Source organism: Gopherus evgoodei, unplaced genomic scaffold (genome assembly GCF_007399415.2).
Source record: "Gopherus evgoodei ecotype Sinaloan lineage unplaced genomic scaffold, rGopEvg1_v1.p scaffold_35_arrow_ctg1, whole genome shotgun sequence".
Classification (NCBI taxonomy): Eukaryota; Metazoa; Chordata; order Testudines; family Testudinidae; genus Gopherus; species Gopherus evgoodei.
Genome location: NW_022060027.1, coordinates 3555457 through 3575110, shown reverse-complemented (window position 1 = coordinate 3575110; position 19654 = coordinate 3555457). Strand labels below are relative to the sequence as shown.

The following is a 19654-nucleotide window of genomic DNA, read 5'->3' as shown; positions in this document are numbered from 1 at the left end:
AAGGGAGGAAGAGTGAAGAAACTGAAGAGACTCAGAGACACCAGAGAACCATCAATGCACATCCATGGTTGAGGAGAGGCAGACTGATGACCCTGAGGTGAAAGCTGGCACCCTTAAAACACAAGATAACTGATTAAATTGAAACCAGACAGGATGACCCTCTCGGAGGTGTTTTGGGCCATAGACTCATAGACTCTAGGACTGGAAGGGACCTCGAGAGGTCATCGAGTCCAGTCCCCTGCCCTCATGGCAGGACCAAATACTGTCTAGACCATCCCTAATAGACATTTATCTAACCTACTCTTAAATATCTCCAGAGATGGAGATTCCACAACTTCCCTAGGCAATCTATTCCAGTGTTTAACTACCCTGACAGTTAGGAACTTTTTCCTAATGTCCAACCTAATGTCCCTTGCTGCAGTTTAAGCCCATTGCTTCTTGTTCTGTCATTGGAGGCTAAGGTGAACAAGTTTTCTCCCTCCTCCTGATGACACCCTTTTAGATACCTGAAAACTGCTATCATGTCCCCTCTCAGTCTTCTCTTTTCCAAACTAAACAAACCCAATTCCTTCAGCCTTCCTTCATAGGTCATGTTCTCAAGACCTTTAATCATTCTTGTTGCTCTTTTCTGGACCCTCTCCAATTTCTCCATATCCTTCTTGAAATGCGGTGCCCAGAACTGGACACAATACTCCAGTTGAGGCCTAACCAGCGCAGAGTAAAGCGGAAGAATGACTTCTCGTGTCTTGTTTACAACACACCTGTTAATGCATCCCAGAATCACATTTGCTTTTTTTGCAACAGTATCACACTGTTGACTCATATTAAGCTTGTGGTCTACTATGACCCCTAGATCTCTTTCTGCCATACTCCTTCCTAGACAGTCTCTTCCCATTCTGTATGTGTGAAACTGATTGTTCCTTCCTAAGTGGAGCACTTTGCATTTATCTTTATTGAACTTCATCCTGTTTACCTCAAACCATTTCTCCAATTTGTCCAGATCATTTTGAATTTTGACCCATCAAAAGATAAGACCAATTAAGGAGTAACCGGTCACCAACTGAGACAGCAAAATTCATAGACTTCAACGGAGAAAAAGGACTATAAGAACAGGGTGCTTGGCCATAGGACTTTGGGTTCATCTTGCCACTACTCCAGGAGCATCGGATCATGACCGACAGAGCCCAGCTCCCCTCTGCAACCAATCTGGCTGGCCGCTAGATTGATCCAGACTCTGGACTGGTAACTATAAACATCAACTGGTGGGACCGTGTGCGTGTGTGGCTGAAAAGCATATGATGTATTCTCAATAAATGTGGTGTGTTGCCTTTTCCCCTATAAAAAGATCTCGTGTGCGCTATTTAAGCATAACATTTTAAGGGTAAGGCAGGGGTGGCCGACCTCTGGCTCTGGAGCCACCTGAATCTCTTCAGAAGTTAATATGCAGGTCCTTGTATAGGCAACGACTCTAGGGCTGGAGCTACAGGTGCCAACTTCCCAATGTGCTGGGTGGTGCTCACTGCTCAACCCCTGGCTCTGCCACAGGTCCTGCCCCCACTCCACTCCTTCCCGCCCCCTCCCCTGAGCCTGCCGTGCCCTTGCTCCTCCCCGCCCCCTAAGCCTCCTGCACACCAGGGAACAGCTGATCAGGAGGTGCGGGAGCGAGGGGGAGGGTGCTGATTGGCGCAGCTGCTGGTGGGCGAGAGGCACTGGGAGTGTGGTGGGGAGAGCTGATTGGGGGCAAAAGCTTATGCTGAAATAAATTTGTTAGTCTTTAAGGTGCCACAAGTACTGTTCTTTTTGCGGATACAGACTAACACGGCTGCTACTCTGAAACCTGATGTATTACTGTGGCTCTTTGGCAATGTACATTGGTAAATTCTGGCTCCTTCTCAGGCTCAGATTGTCCACCTCTGGGATAAGGTCTTGGTCTGCAGCCAGATTAAAAGAGCAACCGAGCAGCAGCCATTAGCTGAGAAGCAGGAAGTCACCTCCTCACATTCCATCAAAATGACATTAAAACAATCTCATATCAGGCTGCTAAGAAGGAGACCCCTGTCCTAATGGCCCCCACCATCACCAGATAGAGAAACAGAGCTTAAGATGGTCAAAGAAAACTTGGTTTGATAACATCTGGTCTGGCAAGAGGCCATTTCTCAGTGGTTGTAGCTGTGAAATCCTCGTTTCTTTACTGTTTTGTCATTATGGTCCCCACTTCCCCATTGTTTGTCTGTAGGGTCTCGGTCTGGTTCTTGAATTGTTTCTGGCTGTGACATAATTAATTTTGCCAGGCGTAAATGAATTAAGGTGGTGGGGTAGGATTGGTTAGAGAATTTTGTTACGCCATGTTAGGATTGGTTAGTAAAAATGGGTATAATGATTGGTTAAGATTTAGCTAAGCAGGGCTCGAATTTCACTATATAAACTGGGGGCCAAAAGGAAGCTTTTGGGGAACCAACTCCTGGACACGGCCTCAGAGATCAGAGCTGCCAGACCTCAATGCTCTGCCAGTGACACTGGGCAGAAACTGGAGTCCCCCAGATGGACCCGATCCTGAGTGGCCATCACGAAAAGTTCGTCTGTCTTATTGGGAGTGGCGAGCACTGGATATGTGGCGTCTGCTGTCTGGTTTTGGTGATGGTTAATAAATAGAGGTTAAGGATATTACTGTGGAAGGCTCTTTCACTGCTAAAAGGTCCTGGACACCTGCAGAAGCAGTATACGCCCAGAGCCCTACGGACTGGGGAAAGGGTGTGGGTACTTTAATTGACCAAATTAGTTACACCCTGAGCCCTATGAATTGTGTAAGGGCGCCTGGAGCCCTAGGAATTGGGAAAAAGCGGGGTGCCCTAATGTGTTCAGGTAACACCCCGTGTCCAGCCGGACACCTGGGGGGAGGGGGCGAACTCTGCATTGATGGACCACTCAGAGCCAGGCTCTGCCCTGAGCCCAGCAGAGGGGATGCCCGGCCGGGGAGGGGGGACGGAGTCACTGGGGGGTCCCAGCCAGGGGGGAGCAGCCTTCTACCCTGCACATGGTCTGACGCTGCCCTGGTCACTGCGATGTCGGGCGCCTGCCAGTCGAGCATTAAGCGATGTGGCCCCGTCTGTCACGGGCGGGTCGTTCTCTCTGGTCCTCTCCCCAGGGGAGGTCTGTGCCCTCCACGGAGGGTCTGGTCTGGGGCAGTTTGGATGATCTTGCACTTTGCACTATTAAATTTCATCCCATTTCTATTACTCCAGTTTTCAAGGTCGTCCAGATCTTCCTATATGATGCCTCGGTCTTCCTCCGTATTGGCAACACCTCCCAGCTTGGTGTCAGCCGCAAATTTTTTTAGCACGCGCCCAGTTTTTGTGCCAAGGTCAGTAATAAAAATGTGAAATAAGTCTGGTCCCGAGCTAAGTTCCCTGCAAGCTGCACAGCGACACAGCCACTCAGCAGCCTATTTAGCACCGCGACGGCGTTTGGGGAACACCCCTGGCTGCAGTGCAACCTGCCACAGCTGGGGAGGGGCCGCCCAATCCCAGCCCTGGCCCAGACGTGCCGGGGCTGGGGAAGAGGCACCTCTTTCCCCAGCCCAGGTGCTGCTGCCAGAAGAGAGAGCTGGGGGGAATCCTCTCTCCCCGCTGTAGCCCCAGAGCACCCGCAGCCAGAGCCCTCACCCCCCGTGTACGGGGAGACTTTGACAAACCAGTAAAGTGCCTCAAACCACTACGGCTTATTGTAAAAAGCAACCTAGTCAGCAAGCTGTAAAGTGGCCATGCGGCTTGACCAAGGCAGGAGGGGAGGGGGGTTTAGGGTGCCACAGAAAGGGCAGCTTGACCCCACGTCCTTCCTGATAAGAATTGTGTTGAAGTTGCTGATATGCCCCCAGGAATGTCTATTGGGGTCTCAGGGCTGCAGACTCTGGAAAAACCCACACCTGGTTAATCAATAATCAGAAGGAACCTCTTGCTTGCCCCTTAGAACTGTTTGCTTGACAAGTTTTCTTTAAGGGATGTGTCGGTGTATTACTAATATATAAATAAGGGGGAAAAGCTTGAGATGGGGGGATTCTGGAGGACTGGTCTCTCCCTCTGGGTGCATCTTGTGTTCCCCACCGGCAGACAGGCTGCCACTGTGCCACTCAAGAGCTACACTCGGTTTTGGTAATTATCGAGGGTTGTGGGTGTTTTACTAATCTTGCTGCGGACGTGTGTAAGTGCGTGAGATGAAGTAAAGTTTAGTTTTAAGTGAAAGCACTCTTGTGTTGTCCTGTTTGTGGCAGCCATCTATCGGTCGGGCGGCACAGATAAGAAAAATACAAAAAAATTTATTTCTTCTAAGCTTACAGAAACGTTTTCATTTTAAGCATAACTGAAATGTACTAAGGTCATGGACTTGACCTGTGCCCCAATCAGCATTAAATCATGTTACAGCAGGTGGCAGCCTGAGCATGTTACCCCTGGTCCTTTAGTTCAAAAAGTCGCTTTTCTCACCTTTGTTCGCGTGAACTGAAGTGCAGCGTCCGAGAGGGAGCCAAAGACCGGCCACTGGCATTTTCAAGTGATAAAGCAGCCCCCGACGTCCGTCTTCCATTGGCCATTGGCGATCGCAGATATGTTTTAATGAGCCTGAGCTTTGAAAAGCTCCACTCACCACACACGACTGTGGCCAGCGGCGTGAGCAGAAGCCTCAGAGCTGCTCACACATTAGGAGAAGTGTCCTGCAGCTCTGCCTCACGCGTGTGGTGGAGAACTTGGAGTGGGGAGCGCGTCCCGTGTGGCAAAAGGTGACGGACGTTGTCCGATTCGACAGAGAGGTCTTGTCATTGACGTCCGAACAGTCCCCATGCGTCAGCGCCCGATGAAGGTCCGTACAATGGCTCAGCCGTGTTTTTCCTGTCCACCGGCAACTTATTAAAGTTGTACAACCCCCTTCTCCCCCTCCCTCCCCGCTGGGGTCTTTTCATGGTGCTTCTTTCATTGGTCCGAACCTTTCTTCGATAGATGCTTGCGCAGGGTCAACAAGAGTTAAAAAAAATTCCCACTGGCATTTTTCTTCTGAAACATTTTACTTTAAACATTCGATTTTCCCTTTTGTTGCTAACAACAAAACCAGCACCCTGAGTCTGACGCCCCCCTCAAGCCCAGCACCCCAGGTGGTCGCCTACCCCTAACGCCAGCCCTGGTGCCAGTGCATCAGGTTCACGCAGAGTTTCACTGGCAGTAGCAGAGACAGCAAGCGAGCGCCGGCTCTGGCAGACTTCCCCTTTCACAGCTTTATCGGCTGTTCCTTTAACGACTCAGGATGTAAATGTATCCCTCCCTCCCCCTGTCACAGGGGCCAGAAACCGCAACCCTCCAACCCTCTCCCTGGTCCTGTCTCTGTCCCACACCACTGGGCTAAGAACAGCATCTGCAGCAACAGGACCTTAGAAGGAATTTGGCCAGGCCCCTCCACCCTCATGCTCCAGGGTGGGCACTGCACCCAGCCGGTCAGAAGGAATGTCTGCTCTCCTCCATGGGAGAGGGTTTCCTTCATGGGGGACACTGTGTGTGTGTGTGTGTGCGGGGGAGCCCTCCTCTGCTCTGAGCTGCAGCTCCAGGGCGGCTACACGGGCCTGTTGGAAAGGTCAGGGCAGCCTGGGCACCTCTTGACACCTCCTGAGGTTCCCCCTGTTCCCAGCTGGTCCCTGGACTGGGCAGCTCCCATGTGGGGCTGGGAGGTGATGGGGGTGGAGGGGACCAGGCAGCTGCAGGAGGGATTATGGTTTGCTGGTCATTGCAGGGAGCTGGATTTGCCCTGACAATGGTAAACTTGGGCTGGAGATTGCTGAGAAACCATCTGATGGGGAAGGAAGGGGCCGAGCGCATCATGGGCTTCCTGGTGCTGCAGCCCTCGGCGCAGTTCCTCATTCCGCTCGCACTCGGGCCCCAGGCTTGGTGGAGCTCAGCACTGGGGTGTTGGTGACAGCACTGAGGGGCCCCCACTGCCCATGGGCGTCCTGCTCTCACCGTCCTCCTCCTCGGTGAGTATCAGAGACAACCAGGGCGTGTGCCCATGGGGGGATCTGAGCCCTGGGTGTAGGATCCAGTTGCTCTGGGATCTGGTCCCTAACGGTCCGTCTCCTTTCCAGGCTGCTGGCTGGCCGGGCAGAGCAGGGTATCGGGAGGTGAGTGTCTGTGAGGAATGGGGCAGCTGGGGGAATTTCCACATTAAGGACCGAGAGACATGGTGTGGGGAGGGGTGCAGATTCCGCAAAGAGGTGATCCTGTCAGATCCCTGTTCCCCTTCACACCCAGAGGTGGGGACTGAGACCTCGCCCCACTCATTACAGGGACGGGCACCACACAGGGTGAATTCACCGGCACTCAAAGCAGGAAATACAGAGTGAAGGCACCAGCCACCCCGCAGCGCCCCCGCACTGTGCCCGGGGAGCTGGCAGGAGCCCAGGGAACGGGTCAGGCAGAGCAGGGCTGTGAGACGTGGACACGCAGAGGGACTGGAGCAAGGCCCCGTTGTGTCTCACCCTCGGCTTGCTGCACACACGTGTCACTGCTTTGCTCGTGGGTCAGGCTCAGCCCGGCCCGGCGGTCGGAACGTCCCCTGAACGGCTTTGGGAATATCCCGTCCGCAAAGGGGCCGCCGGCACCGCGCAGAGCGGAGCTAAATCCCCAGCAGCAGAGAGCGGTTTGGGGCGGAGCAGAGCCAGAGTCTGAGCCCCAGGGGTGCGCAGGAAAATGTTAGAACAACCAGGGGTTTTGCAAATATGTTTTTTTTGTGGGGGACGGATGGCGGGGGCTGTCCTGGGAGCTGCTTGCGCAAAGGACCTGAATTTGGACCAGGAACCCCACAGGGGAGATCCCAATTCACCCCCTGAGTGCAGTGTGGAAAGGGCCAGATCTGCTCTCAGCCCGTCAGATTCAATCTGGAGTCACCCCTGACTGCAGCGGGGACGGGGCTGGATTGACCCTGGAGAACTGAAGGAATCTGAGACTGGAAATCTCCTTCCCCCGTCCTGTGTCCAGGGCCGGCTCGACACCAGCTGAGCAAGTTCGTGCTTGGGGCGGTAGATTCTACGGGGCGGCTTTCGCCCAAGCCGAGGGCAGCACGGCCGGTTTTTTTTTTTGCTTTTTTTGTTGTTCATTGCTCTGGGCACTTTGTAGGGGGCAGAGGAGGGGAGCACCCTGCAGCAACCTGGCAGGGCAGCCCGTGTCTTCCCTCCCCGCCAACCGGAGCGGAGCGGAGCCCTCCCGGCAGGCGACGCGGCGGTCGGGCCACGGGGTGAGCGTCCTACTGATGCACTGGCTGCCCCCGTTCTCCCCCTCCCCTACTAGACCAAGCGCACAATCGGCAGCACAGGGAGTTCCCACTGCACCCGCACCCTGGGCTCCAGCCGCCCTGTAGGGTTTGTGTTTTGTTTTTTCCCTGCTTTGCCGGCCATGCCGTCCCCCACTGCCCACCGCTTTGCCGCTCCAGCTGCGCCGTTTTCTTGTTTTTGTTCCCCCACACACACACTTTGCCACTCCGGACATGCCGTGGTTTTTTTTTCCTCTGTTTTGCCACTCCGGCGGGGGGCCCCTCCTTTTTATTTTTGTTTGGGGCACCAAAAAAGCCAGACCCGGCCTGGCTGTGCCCCAGGCCGGGCAGGGGGTGAAACGCTGGAGCAACAGATGGGCAGAGGATTGAATCAGACAGACACAGTTTGTGTCACCCCCACTTACTGCCTGTTTGTTTGTGAATCCAGAGATGTTCTACCCCAAACCCTCCATCTCCGTCAGCCCCAGTGGAGTGATCCCCGTGGGGGGAAACGTCACCATCCGGTGTCGGCATCAGCACCAGAACATGAGGTTCCAACTCTACAAGGCTGGAGATGGGAACTATCTGTCTTACACAGACCCTGCCGGCTCTGAGGCTGAATTTCCCATCACCCAGCGCCAGACGGGAACACGGGGCAGCTACACCTGTCGTTATAATCTACAGATCAGGAGGAACTGTCTACTCGGAGCCCAGCGACCCTGTGCAGATCATTGTAGCAGGTGAGGGGCCCATCCCGGCGCCTCGGCTCCAGCCCCCACACCCAGCCAGGCCCCAGGGGGTCTCAGCAAGCCCTGACCCAGCAACAGGGGACAACCGGGGTGGAGTGGGGGAAGAAGGGACAGAGTCACTGGGGGGGTCCCCAGCCAGGGGGGAGCAGCAGCCCCTGGAGACGCAGGGCAGGGAGGCTACTTTAACGCTGCCCCTTGTGCGTAGGGACCGGGAGTCGCTATTTAATCCCATGGGGGTGGGGGTGGGGGTGACTGGGGCAGGGCACAGAGAGCTTGTGCACCGGGGGTGGGGCGGAGAGGGAGCCGCTCTCCAGAAGTGGGGGTGAGTGGGGGCAGGGTGGAGAGGGGGGAGCTGCGCTGGGAGGGTGGGGGTTGGGGTGAGAGGGGAAAGGAGTGGGGCGGGGGAGGAGGGGAAGCTGCGCTGCGAGGGTGGGGGTTGGAGTGAGAGGGGAAAGCAGTGGGGCAGGGTGGGGGAGGGGGAGTCCCACAGCAGGTGGGTGTGGGTGTCAATGGGACAGGGAGTGGGGGGCGGGGGGGGGGCGGGGGGCCTCGCACCAGGTGGGTGTGGGTGTTAATGGGGCAGGGAGTGGGGGCAGGGCGGGGGAGGGGGAGTCCCACTGCAGGTGGGTGTGGGTGTCAATGGGGCAGGGAGTGGGGCAGGGCGGGGGAGAGGGAGCCCCGCTGCAGGTGGCTGTGGGTGTCAATGGGGCAGGGAGTGGGGCAGGGTGGGGGAGGGGGAGCCCCGCTGCAGGTGGGTGTGGGTGTCAATGGGACATGGGAGTGGGGCAGGGTGAGGGAGGGGGAGCCCCGCTGCAGGTGGCTGTGGGTGTCAATGGGGCAGGGAGTGGGGCAGGTGCGAGGGAGGGGAGCCCCACTGCAGGTGGGTGTGGGTGTCAATGGGGCAGGGAGTGGGGCGGGGGGGGGGAGGGGGGAGCCCCGCTGCAGGTGGGTGTGCGTGTCAATGGGGCAGGGAGTGGGGCAGGGTGGGGGAGAGGGGGAGCCCCGCTGCAGGTGGGTGTGGGTGTTAATGGGGCAGGGAGTGGGGCAGGGTGGGGAGAGGTGGAGCCCCGCTCCAGGTGGGTGTGCGTGTCAATGGGGCAGGGAGATGGGGCAGGGTGGGGGAGAGGGGGAGCCCCGCTGCAGGTGGGTGTGGGTGTCAATGGGCAGGGAGTGGGGAGGGCGGGGGAGAGGGGGAGCCCCGCTGCAGGTGGTGTGGGTGTCAATGGGGCAGGGAGTGGGGCAGGGCGGGGCAGGGGGAGCCCCGCTGGCAGGTGTGTGTGGGTGTCAATGGGGCAGGGAGTGGGCAGGGCGGGGCAGGGGGAGCCCCGCTCCAGGTGGGTGTGGGTGTCAATGGGGCAGGGAGTGGGGCAGGGTGGGGCAGGGGGAGCCCCGCTCCAGGTGGGTGTGTGTGTCAATGGGGCAGGGAGTGGGGCAGGGCGAGCCCCGCTGCAGGTGGGTGTGGGTGGCAATGGGGCAGGGAGTGGGTGCAGGGCGAGCCCCGCTGCAGGTGGGTGTGGGTGGCAATGGGCAGGGAGTGGGAGCCCCGCTGCAGGTGGCTGTGGGTGTTTAATGGGGCAGGGAGTGGGGCAGGGCGGGGCAGGGGGAGCCCCGCTGCAGGTGGGTGTGGTGTCAATGGGGCAGGGAGTGGGGGCAGGGCGGGGCAGGGCGAGCCCCGCTGCAGGTGGGTGTGGGTGTCAATGGGGCAGGGAGTGGGGCAGGGTGGGGGGAGGGGAGGCCCCGCTGCAGGTGGGTATGGGTGTGGGTGTCAATGGGGCAGGGAGTGGGGCAGGGGCGGGGGCAGGGGGAGCCCCGCTGCAGGTGGTGTGGGTGTCAATGGGGCAGGGAGGGGGGGCAGGGCGAGGGAGGGGAGGCCCAGCTGCAGGTGGGTGTGGGTGTCAATGGGGCAGGGAGTGGGGCAGGGGCGGGGGAGGGGGAGCCCCGCTGCAGGTGGGTGTGGGTGTCAATGGGGCAGGGAGTGGGGCAGGGCAAGCCCCGGTCCAGGTGGGTGTGGGTGTCAATGGGGCAGGGAAGTGGGGCAGGGCGGGGCAGGGGGAGCCCCGCTGCAGGGGGTGTGGGTGTCAATGGGGCAGGGAGTGGGGCAGGGCGGGGCAGGGGGAGCCCCGCTCCAGGTGGGTGTGGGTGTCAATGGGGCAGGGAGTGGGGCAGGGCGAGGCAGGGGGAGCCCCGCTGCAGGTGGTGTGGGTGTCAATAGGGCTGGGAGTGGGGCAAGGGTGGGCAGGGGAAGCCCCGCTGCAGGTGGGTGTGTGTGTCAATGGGGCAGGGAGTGGGGCGGGGAGGGGGAGCCCCGCTGCAGGTGGGTGTGGGTGTCAATGGGACAGGGAGTGGGGCAGGGTGGGGGAGGGGGAGCCCCGCTGCAGGTGGGTGTGGGTGTCAATGGGGCAGGGAGTGGGGCAGGGTGGTGGAGGGGAGGCCCGCTGCAGGTGGGTGTGGGTGTCAATGGGGCAGGAGTGGGGCAGGGTGGGGCAGGGGGAGCCCCGCTGCAGGTGGGTGTGGGTGTCAATGGGGCAGGGAGTGGGGCAGGGTGGGGCAGGGGGAGCCCCGCTGCAGGTGGGCGTGGGTGTCAATGGGGCAGGGAGTGGGGCAGGGCGAGCCCCGGTCCAGGTGGGTGTGGGTGTCAATGGGGCAGGGAGTGGGGCAGGGTGGTGGAGGGGGAGCCCCGCTGCAGGTGGGTGTGGGTGTCAATGGGGCAGGGAGTGGGGCAGGGTCCGGCCGATTAGCTGCCCGGCTCCTGCAGGCTCCAGCAGCAGCCGCTCTTCCCGCCCCTGGTGGCACAGGGCCGGGTACTGCAGGGAGTCCGGTTTAGTGTCCGGTCGGGGGCCCTGCCAGGTTCCCCTGTTCAACCCCCTTTCCGGCTGAAAACGGGACACCGGCAGCCCTGGGCCCTGCGGTGCCGGGACCCAGAGACCGGCCCGTGAAGTCGCTCTGTCCAGGGCAGGGAACGAGGCAGGGGCCGCACACGGCCATGTGAGATCCCAAGCACTAGGGAGCTGTGACTCGGTGTCTGTGGGGCTGGGAGCCCAGCTCGCAGGTGGGATTCTGGGTGGGGGGAGCTCTGGGATCTGGGAGAGAATCTCTGCCCCGAGGGCCCCGGATCTGCCCGTGGCTGGGGGAGGCCGGGTCCGGGTGGATGCCTGGGACTGGCTCTCACAGCCTGTCTCCTGTGTGCAGATCCCAGCTTACCCAGACCCTCCATCTCTCTGAGCCCCACTGGGGTTGTGGCTCAGGGGCAGGACGTCACCATCCGGTGTCAGGGCGCAGCGCGGGACGTGAGGTTCTTCCTGCACAAGGCTGGAGACCTGAACCCGCAGCAACACATGGACCGTACTGGGGCCGGGCCGAGTTCCGCATCCCCAGCGTGGGCCGGCAGCACGGAGGGAACTACAGCTGCAGCTACCGGCCCCGGTCAGAGCCCTTCGTCTCCTCGCAGCCCAGCGACACCGTGCAGCTGGTGGTAGCAGGTGAGGGGCCCGGCTCCACATCCCCACTCCCAGCCCCTCACCCAGTTGGGTCCTCGGGGCCTTGGCACTGCCCTGGGCCCAGCAAAGGGGTTGCCCGCCTGGGGAGTCACTGGGGGGTTCCCCAGCCAGGGGGAAGCAGCCGCCGCTGGAGATTTGGGGCTCAGGTGGGATCCTGGTCCCCAGACATCTGTCCCAACTCTGGGAACACATAGAGGAGTCGGGGCCCAGGGACTGCTGAGCCGGCACACACCCCCGCCCCGCCATGAATGACAATGAGGATAGAAGCTGAGTTGCGAGGGGGGGAGGAACATTGCTGTCTCTGTTTCAGCCGCTCCCCCCATCCTGACAGAAACCGGTTCTATTCCACAGGGGGACCCGACCCGACTCAGCTGGGAGTGGCGCCGGCTCCCACAGGCCCGGCAGCGCGGGGCCAGTACCCGGGGCCAGGGGTGGAATCACCATCGAACCAGCCCTGGAAGGCTCATGCTGCCCAAGGAGCCGCCCCTGGGGGTTGGGGCTGGTTGGGCAGGATGGGGGCAGTGACTCCTGATGCGTGAGCCCAGACACCAGGGGGAGGGGCAGCCCCCCAGCTCCTCCGGCACCTCCTGCCCTGTAGGTTGCTGCCTGGAAGCTACTGGGGGTTCCCAGGAGAGGGACAGGATCTGGGGGCCTGGCTCTGGGGCTGGGACCACCTGGGTGCCCGGGCAGGGCCTGGGACTAGGGTTGCCAGGCGTCCAGTTTTTGACTGGTACATCCAGTTGCAAAGGGACCCTGGCGGGGCAATTGAAAGTCAGGGCAGCTCCAGGGAAGCTGCCGGCATCTCCCTCTGGCTCCGAGGGGCAGGGTGGCCACAGGGGCTCTGAGCACTGGCCCTGCCCTGAGCGCTGGCTCTGCAGCTCCCCATCCCCCTGCCCCAGCCCGGTGAAAATGAGCAAGTGAGTGAGGGTGGGGGACAGCGAGCGATGGGGGGGATGCAGAGAGTGGGGGTGGGGCCATAGGGCAGGGGCTGTTTGTCCACCTGGGCAACCCCCTTGTTGGGGAAGCTGAGGCCAGGGCCAGACCTGCCAGACGAGGGGTTGGGGGCTCTGCTCCTGGGGCAGCACCAGCTGCTGATCTCCCCGTCCGAGCTGCTGAGTGACTCTCCCCTTCCCCCCACAGCAGCCCCCCCGGGGCACCCAGATATCATCTACGCCAACATTGCCCGCCTGGGGCTGGGCGCTGTGGTCCTACTTGTCCTGGGGCTGATCCTGGCTGAGGCCCGTTACCGCTGCCTGAGGGAGGTGTCCTAGGTGAGGTGACCCCCCCGTTCTGTGCCCGTTGCTCCCCCTAGGGGCTGGGCCCATGGTAACATGGGCCCCTCTAACCCGCTGTGTCTCCCCCAGGAGCCTGGATCTGGTCATGTGGAGAAGATAATCTCCCCAAGGGATGAGCCACTTCCCCTCGGGGGGCTGAGATGCCAGCACAACCCCCGCTGCCCCCAAACACCCCTGCCCCGACTGCTCCCAACCCAACAGTCACACCCCAGGAGCGAACCCCGACCCCCCGCCTAGAGGGTGCTGGGCTGGACTCACTAGACCCCACCGACCTCCCAGAGTCAGGGGGAGAACCCAGGAGTCCTGGCTCGCAGGTGGATGCAATAGACAAGGCAGCTGCTGCTGATGTGTCCTGCCATCCGGACTAGGGGGTTCAGGAGCAGTGTGGGGTACAAACCAACCCCTAGATGCAGGCAGCTATTATTTGAGGGGGAGGGAAAGTGGGCAGGAAAGAGTGGATGGAGTCAGGGGTAAGCGTGAGGTGCCGGACGTCAGGCGAGGGCGCCCCCTGGCAGTAGCACCAGCTACTCTGGAGGGGGGAGCTACCGCGGGAAACCACTAGGGGGAGACCTGGCTCCATGGAGGGGCATCCACCAGCCAACGTATCCCCTGGCTATGTACAGCCCCATGCACCCTGCCTGAGCTGAGGGGGCTGTCACTCCTTGTCCCAGGGGACAGTCCTGGCCAGCTCCTGCAGCTGCTCTCGGTAAACCTGGGCAAAGCGCTTGCTCTGCGCCGTGGTGAAATGGTTCTTCCAGTCACTGACGACCCCTGCGAAGCAGAGACACTGGATGGGACAGCAATTCTGTGTGGCGGGGGCACCTCCTGCTGGGAGAGGTGGGGCTAGGGAAGTGGGGAGCCCCCCCACCCCACATCCAGTGTTCCCACCCTGCTCCCCACAACGCCCCCCACTGGGAGAGTATTTCCATAGCAGCTGTGCCATGTGCCAGAAGGTGGGATTAGGGTATAGGGCACTGGGCTGGGGGTGGGGTCAGGCCTCTTGGTTCTATCTCTGGCTCCAGGAGGGGAGTGGGGTCTAGTGGTTAGAGCTGGGGGGTGGGGCTGGGAGCCAGGACTCCAGGGTTCTATCTGATGCTCTGGGAGGGGAGTGGGTGACTCCCACTAGCGGCTGGCAGAGCAGAAAGGGTACCCCAGGGCTTTGTTCCTCCCACCTGCCCCGTACAGTGGGTGTCCGTTGGCAGGAGGCGCTGGTGTGGAGGGCACAGCGGCAGGGGTGTCCCACTGCTGCGTCTGGGGTGGCGCGGCCTGGCTAGAACCTGCCCAGAGGGGGCAAGGGCAGATGGGGGCAGTTGCAGTGGGGCAGGGGCAGACGCGGGGGGCAGAACCACTCATGTGCCCAGCTTTCCTCAGGGAAAGACCTTTGCGTGGGCCATGAAGTCCCCGGGCACCAGGCTGTAGGCAGCCAGTGGGTTCTGCCTTGTGGCCCAAAAGGAGGTGTCTCTGCCACGCAGGCCAGGGCTTCAGCAGCTAAATCCTTGCCCAGGAAATGGCAGATCCTCCCCACACTGCCCAACAGGTCCTGTGCAGGTCGGGGGGAAAGGAAGCGGGGGAGTCATGGCCTCAGGGACTCGGGGGGGCAAGGGCTACGTGCCCTGACGATGGATGTGCCCATCCGCCACTGCGTTCTCCTGGCCCCCTCTGCTCCCAGACGGTCCAAGCCCCTCCCTTCTGCCCCCAGATTCCCTGCTGCTGGGATCCCCTCCTCCTCCATTCCCAGCTTCCCCCAGCCCCTCCCTCTGCCCCCTAGGTCCCTCCTCTGCTGTCCCCTCCATTTGCAGCCCCTCTGACACCCCCCCCCCGCCAGCTTCTACCCACTCCCAGTTGGGATTCCCCCCACATACTATCCAGGGACATGCTAGACTGTACCCCAGCCCCAGGTCCCCAGCCCCCGTCCCCTGCTAGGCTCCCCTCCATCTCCCTCCTGCCCCATCTGCTGCAGCTCCTCGTCGCTGATCCAGAAGTTGTTCTCATGGCCCCCCAGCCCTAGCCAGCCCTTGACGTGGTCAAACCAGGAGCCAAACTGAACAAGAAACAAGAAGTAGGTCACCAGGGGGAATAGCCCCACAGAGTAGAGGAGGCTTCTGACCCCAGCCAGGAGCTTAAAAGATTTGACTGGGTGCTGAGACCAGAACCCAGCCCTACCCCCAATGCAGTCAGGAGTGACTCTGGCTTGACCCCAGGGGAGCTGAGATCAGAACCTGGCCCCTAGTCTCCAGCAGAGCACGTACTGCCCAGTCACTGCGGTTGCTCTCCGTGCAGCTGATGTGACATGTGCACTCCAATGCTGAAGCAGGGTGAGTGATGGAGCTAGACTCCGTAGCTCTGGGAGAGGCTCGCCCCCTCTATAGAGCAGCTGGGAACATGCAGGGGCGGGGAATCTACAGAAAATACCAGTTTTCTGACAAAAATGTGAAAACAGGAATATTTCTATTCTGAAGTGCTGCTGCAATGCCTCATGGGAGCTGTTGTCTGGGTGCCTTGTGTCCCCGTTCATATCTATGGGCTGGACTACGTTTCCCATGATGCACCATGGGCTCGCCCTGCAAAGTGGAGGTGGTACATCATAGGAGTGCCTGGCTGTGGTGCACCATGGGAACTGTAGTTCAGTGTCCTCATTCTCCTTTATAAGCCAGGTGCCTTAGCTGGACCTCATCTCCCATGATGCACCACAGGCTTCCCTGTGGGAGGGAAGGTGGTGCATCATGGGAGTATCTGGCCATGGTGCATTATTGGAGATGTAGTCTGGCTGGAGAGCCCAGCTCATTGAGGAGAATGGGGACATGGTGAAGGCACCCAAACTACAACTCCCATGATGTACGGAACAGCATGGCTACGGAGCTAGACTGCAGTGTGTCATGGGAATGCCTAGCTGTGATGAAGTTGGAGATTTTTGTAGTGTTCTACATGAATAGTGTGTGCGTGCCTCAGTTTCCCTGTGTGCTGCATGTGTAACAAGGTGGTGGGAGAGGATTGTTGGGGCAGAGGACCAGATGTGACCTGGCCTGGCATCCAGGACCCCCGGACAACAGCCTGGAGATGTGGTGCCGTAATAAGTGGTGACCTGGTGTCTAAGAGACCCACCCCAGCTTGGCAGCCAGCTGATTCTGGCCAGTGGGAGGACAGTGGGCTGAGGGGAGAGAACCCCAGTGACCTGACCAGCTGGTTCCAGCCAGAGGGGAACAAAGGAGAGAAGGGAGGGGCCCCAGCAACCTGTTTACCTGTAGAGAAGACAATGGACAGAGGGGGGCTTGGGGCTGGTGATATCAGATGCCCAGCTGGGAAGCAAGGTGGCTCGGGGCTGGAGAAGGGGATCATGCAGAGCCCACCTGGATGCAGGGAGACTGGGATGTGCTGTGCTGTGCTGGGGGAGGCCAGGCCGGAGGCCCTGAGAGTTTCCTGTGCTGGGTTCAATGCTCAATAACCCTCCTGTTTTACGCTGGCTGAGAGTCGCTCCGGGCTAGAGAACAGGGGGGCATTATTCCCTCTGGGAGTGGAGGCCCTGAGGGTCCGGAGCGAGTGGACTCCCTGGGGGGGCCCACTGCAGAGACAGACGTGCTAAGGCTCCGAGAGCTGCGGCTCCAGGAGGTGGAGGGGCCTGACCCCGAGAGAGAGTGGACCCCCGAGAAGGGCTGTTGCACTGAAGGAGGATCCCCCTCACAGACCTCACGGGACCAAGATTGGGCACAACCTGGGAGTCTGTGCCAGAATCCCCCATGGCCATGGGGCAGATTCACACTGAAACATTCAGGACGGGGGAACCCAGGCGCCCCCTAATCACAGGGAGCAGCTTCCATTTCCCCCCCGCAGCCCCTCAGGCCCTGACCCACAATGTTCCCTCACATTCTCCCACCCCCAATATTCCCCTGCCCCTCCCAGCCCAGGTAGGTGCCCTTTTCTAGAGGGCAGCCTGGCGCCAAGCCCACTGGAGACACCGGGAGAGGGCGGCCATCTTAACTGAGGGCAGGAGGGATGGGCCTTTGAGGGGAAATGGGGCAGAGGACAGGGGTATGAGGCGGGATAGGCCGTGGTGGGGGAAGGGTGTGAGGGGGGCAGGCTGGGCGGGGAGTGAGGAGGGATAGGCAATGATGGGGGCAGGGTCCCTCGGGGGGATTTGAATGGGGATAGACCAGGGGGCAGGCTGGGAGATAGGGGGGCAGGCAGAGGTGGGGGGTGTTAGTTGTGAGTGACAGGCCAGGGAAGGGAATGACTCTTCTATGCAGCAAATCTGCTGCTTGTCACCCTCCTGCTCTGTGGTGTTACCCAGCGCAGTGTCAGAGCAAAGGACGGGTGATGGCGAGACCATCATGCCTGGGTCCTGGCTCCCAGCCCCCTGCTCTCACCACTAGAACCCACTCCCCTCCCGGAACTGGGAATGGAGCCCCCTGACCCCAGATTCCTGCTGCCCTCTAGCCAATGGCGTATAAACAAAGCCTGTATCACGTTCCTCTCTAGGGGTCCTGGCCACATAACCACTGACAGTGTCTCCTCCAGCTCGGGGCAGGGTCTCTGCGGGGGCATTAGAAGGTCCCTGGGTCTCTCCCAGCTGGTGACCCGTTGAGGGCCCGGGATGGAATTTCTTTCTCTCTGATTTCTTTTGAACCTGGTTTATTTAATTCACACACTGAGAAAAGCCCCTTAGAACCCGGTGTTACAGTGTAAACCCGTCATCACTGCTCAGCTATGGGGCAAGGGGCAGCAAACCCAGGTGTCCCCCATCGCGCCCACTCCTCACTCGGTGCCACGGCTCGTGTCGCAGGTGGGCAGGTTGGCAGGCTGAGCGGGAAGGCTGCAGTCAAACCCTCCAGCACCAGGAAATGCCACCAATAAGTTTTCCTTAACTCTGCTCCCTTTAATTGCATGATCACGTATTAATTTTACTTACATGGGTCACCAGCCAGCTTTGAACTCAGAGTGCAACAAAGCAGGCGGGGTGTTTGAGTGGGTGGGTGCAGGGGGGGGCTATGTCTGTGAATCTGCATGGAAATACAGTAGAACCTGAAAGTTACAAATACCTCGGGATTGGAGGTTGTTCGTAACTCTGAAATATTCACTACGCTGAACAAAACGTTATTTTTGGTCTTTCACAAGTTTACAACTGACCATTGACTTCATACAACTGAACATGGACTTGGCACAGCTTCAAAACTTTACTATGCCGAAGAAAAATGCTGCTTTTAACCATCTAAATTGAAATGTAACAAGCACAGAAACAGTTTCCCCTTGTCAAATCTTCCTTTTTAAACTTTCCCTTTATATGTTTAGCACTTTATTTTAACACAGAACTGTTCTGTATTGGGTGTGTTTTTTTAAGTTAGCTCTGCTGCCCTCTGATCGCTCACTTCCAGTTCCAAGTGAGGGGTGTGGTTGGTTGGTCAGTTTGTAACTCTGAGGTTCTACTGTAGTGGTCAGTGGAAGATTGAAGACAAGACCCTGTGGTCTCCTGGCTCCCAGCCCGATGCAGCTTCCCCAGTGCTGCAGGGTACACTGAGGGTGACTTCTCCCCCCTTCCCCACAGAGACAAGCTGGGAGCTGCATGATGCTTGGCCAGACCGATGGGCCCAGGGTTTCCTGGGTTTTGCAGGAACCTCTGCTTGCTTTGGCTACCCTAGATTTCACCTGCAGATTAGAGACAATATGTGATGGACACAGGAAGAGATGACATGTCATCGACTTCCTGTAGCTGGAGCCACCAGCTGAGTTCCTTATTTGGCATCTGCTCTCATCATCCGCTTCCTCAGAGACAGATAAAGCTAGGCCATGTGCCCTGGGTGTAGGGGAGGGAATCTGACACCAGGGCGTGTGCCCATGAGGGTGGGGGATCTGAGACCAGGCTGTAGGAACCAGTTGCTCTAAGATCTGGTCCCTAATGCGCCGTCTCCTCTCCAGGGTGCTGGCTGGTGGGTGGAGCGGGGTGTCCAGACATGAGTATCTCTGGGGCTGGAGAAATTTTATTGTTAAGGGTGGGGTGAGGAGGAGCTGACCCCAGAACATTCCCATCAAAAATCAGTTCAACTTCCTTGTATAGACCCTGGAGGACTGAGACCAGAACTCCATCCTGCACCCATTGCAGTCAGGGGTGACTCCCGATTGACCCTGGAGGACTGAGACCAGAACTCCACCCTGCACCCAGTGCAGTCAGGAGTGACTCTGGATTGACCCTGGGCACTGCTGAGATCAGAACCTGGCCCTTCCCCTAGTGCAGTCAGGGGTGACTCCGGATTGACCCCGGGGACTGCTGATATCAGAATCCAGCCCACATGTTTCCTGTAGATGCAGTGAGGTGTCTGCTAGACCTGGCGCTGTCCCTGGGGCTGGGTGCAGGTTACAGACACACGGGGAGGGGTTTGTGTCTCCCCATCACACTCCTGTTTGTGTGTGAACGCAGAGCTCCCTATGCCCGGACCCTCCATCTCTGTCAGCCCCAGCGGGGTGATCGCCCTGGGGCGAGCTGTCACCATCCGCTGCCAGTGTCGGTGCGAGGCCAGGAGGTTATTTCTGTATAAAGGTGGAATCCAAATCTGGGAGCTGAATGCTGCTGCGGATGGGGGTGAATTCACCATCCCCAGCACCAGGCGGGAAGACGGAGGGTACTACAGCTGCCGATCTCGCTCCAGATCGGAGCCACCCGACTGATTGGATCCCAGTGATTATGTGTGGCTCATTGTAGCAGGTGGGAGGCCTGGCTCATAAGAATGTCCATACTGGGTCCCTACCATATCAAAGATCCCTCTAGCCCAGTATCCCGTCTTCCGATAGTGTCCAATGCCAGGTGCCCCAGAGGGAATGAACAGAACAGGCAATCAGGCGAGTG

The 19654-nt window shown here is 59.3% G+C and overlaps 1 long non-coding RNA gene across 1 annotated transcript; it reads right to left on the bottom strand.

Annotated features, from left to right (window-relative positions):
* Positions 1-14615: 14615 nt before the first annotated feature.
* LOC115641666 lies at positions 14616-19230 on the bottom strand. Its single transcript, XR_003998100.1, has 3 exons — positions 18905-19230; positions 18087-18091; positions 14616-15048 (listed from the first exon to the last, which is right to left on the bottom strand). It is a non-coding gene; the product is annotated as an uncharacterized LOC115641666 (long non-coding RNA).
* Positions 19231-19654: the final 424 nt, after the last annotated feature.